General features: G+C 34.8%; 1 long non-coding RNA gene across 1 annotated transcript; it reads right to left on the bottom strand.

The window, feature by feature from the left end:
- Positions 1-219: 219 nt before the first annotated feature.
- LOC114078374 lies at positions 220-2,008 on the bottom strand. The gene is made up of 3 exons (XR_003580026.1): positions 1,507-2,008; positions 1,225-1,291; positions 220-516 (listed from the first exon to the last, which is right to left on the bottom strand). It is a non-coding gene; the product is annotated as an uncharacterized LOC114078374 (long non-coding RNA).
- Positions 2,009-2,690: the final 682 nt, after the last annotated feature.

Raw genomic sequence — 2,690 nt, 5'->3', positions numbered from 1 at the left:
GTCTCACGTGTTTGGACGTGCGGGTCGCCACCACTTCAATCCCCACTTATTTTTTCTCCATTTCCCTCCTAGAAATGACATAAACAACTAAAACCTATCTTAATGTCATGATCCAAATCGTCGTGATTGACACCTATACTAGCACTCCAATAGGAGAACCATTTCTACAACTCAACCAAGCAACTTAACAAAAACTAGGCATTCAATGATACAAAAGCAGTATTAAATAGCTAAATTATTTATTAAGGAACTAAACAAATGAAGTAATACAAATGCGGAAATATAAACCTTAGAACCTGAAAGTCATTACACCAAAACTCTACTAATTAACAAGTCTAAGAACAAGGGGTACAACTCCAAAACTAAACAACACCTTAACGAATAGTCTGAGTTCGAAGAGAGTGGACTTAGACAAAAGAGAACTCAAGGCAGCCCGAAAGAACTAGATCACCCTTGAATTTGAAAACACTCACTGGTCTTCTAAACGCGGTTTGTCAATAGCCGCCAAAATATGCCCTGCACTCAACAAAAATAAGAGCAAGTGCAGAATCAGTACACAACCACAGTATACTGGTAGGATCACGCGGCTTTCCCAATAAGTGAAACATATATAAACAATTACAACAATATTACCATGTAAGATATTGAATATCAACAACATTGATTTACACAATCTTCTTTGCATAAGAGAATCAAACTACAACCACTCTTAAAGTCCACATGTGCAATGCATGATGAAGTCCCATTCCCAATTTACACTAACTCTTTGAGAAGTCATAAGTCATAGTCCATGTTCATGTTCATAACAATAAGCCAATATCTTACAAGTCAATGGTCCTCCCATGGGACCCAATCCAATAGTCCTCTCATGGAACTCAATCCTAAACTGTTAGCTTGTCAGAGTGTGACAATCTGATCCCAAGTTATGTCGGAACGTGGCAATCGATCCAAAGTTACAAGTTATGTTGGAACGTGGCAACAGATTCAAGTTATCTTACCGGAGTGTGGCAATCTGATTCCCAATCACACACCATAATCACAAATACAAGTACATAATCAAGATCATACAAGAAGAAGTGATTCATGGCATACGAATTTTGAATTATCCTCATTTACGATTAGGGTGATCAATAGTGTAACATTATATTCGCGTACATACATGAATTACAATGAAGCAATTACAAACATAAATCACACCAACATGAAAGCACAACCATCATTTACCTCAAATCTTGAATCCCCTAAGACATTTGGATCTTCCCTTATCAGATTCTTTCCGCTTGTTCTAAGTCTACAACAATTAATATACGCAAGGATCAATGATCAAAGGTCTAATTATTCAGATTATAACAAACCCAATAACCCTAGACCAAACCCAAGATCCTAATTCCCAAATTAAGGATTATTCCACCATAATTTTTAGATCAAAACCCTTCCCCATAGATAATAACCCAAGAAAATAGGTTGTACGGATCGAAAAATGAATTCGAGGAGTTAAAACCTTACCTTAAGCCTAAAAAATGGTGAAAAACTGTTAAGAACTTGTTTGGGGTCGCCTCCTGAGCCCTAAAAGTCGAAAAATATCAAATAGAGTTGTTTTAGGGTTTATTAGCGACTTTAAATCGCGTCTGGCTCGCTCCAGCGGACCCATTCTGCTCCAGTGACCAAAATGCCGCTACACAACCTCGATGGAGACAAAATGCACCCATTCACGAAAAGATTATTTTTGGGAGTTCTACTCGTTCAAATTCGATTTCGTAAAGTTCTACAAATTCCTTATCATCTTATCTACCCGCTCATGTAATAAAATTCACAATTAGATCTCTCATTCATTACTAAATTTTCCTACACCTTAACGCCTCCAATTTCATCCAAATCTGGATTAGATTTTGAAAATTCCAAGTTTCTACTTAAAAGTTTTCTGACCCCAATTCTTTCTTCATTGACATTTTCATTAAAAATGAATCATGTCGTTGCACTTAAATTGAACGAAAATCGTAATTTTTTAAAAAAAGGAACAGGGGTTAATGACGGGAAAGAAGGAAAATGGTTTATTTAACTTGGGGAAAATGTCAGATGGAGAAGTACACTTTTTTCGTCAAAATTTAGGGCTATCCTCTTTTGCGCACCTAAGGAGGTGTTCTCATCTCCTATGCCAGGTCAATACTCAAGTTTGTAGTAAATACACAAATAAAATGTTCAACGGATGATAGGACATCTGTAAAGTTGAAGTGTGTAGTTGAGATTTCGAATAAAATAAACAAATAAAATCTTTACATTAAATTTTATCTTTTTAAATTTTATATTATCTTATTATTTTTTATAAGATATACCTATATAGTTTGAGCAGATGCATGTTTGTAGATATGCCCTATATTATTTTACTGTTAGGATGTCTCTTTAGGGAATCCATTGGCTACCATAGAATTAAAATTTAAACATTAATTAAAATTGTGACAAGCCATATGTATTAAATTCTTTTTTTTTTTTGGGAATCCATTAATTGAGACATATATCACTTTCCATAACCAATAAATCAAAGCCAAGTTCAGGATATCAAAAATGCTAGAAAAATTCTTTAAAACTTTATTGTGATATGTTCACGTAACTGTATCCTTACCCCTATGCTTTGATGCTTATCATCTTTAATTGCACCTCTTTTTCAATTACGTATCTTCAGTTGACATTCT

The sequence above is a fragment of the Solanum pennellii genome, chromosome 1, assembly GCF_001406875.1.
Source record: "Solanum pennellii chromosome 1, SPENNV200".
Taxonomy (NCBI): Eukaryota; Viridiplantae; Streptophyta; class Magnoliopsida; order Solanales; family Solanaceae; genus Solanum; species Solanum pennellii.
Note: the sequence above shows the minus strand (reverse complement) of the source record. Positions and strands in the feature narration are given on the sequence as shown.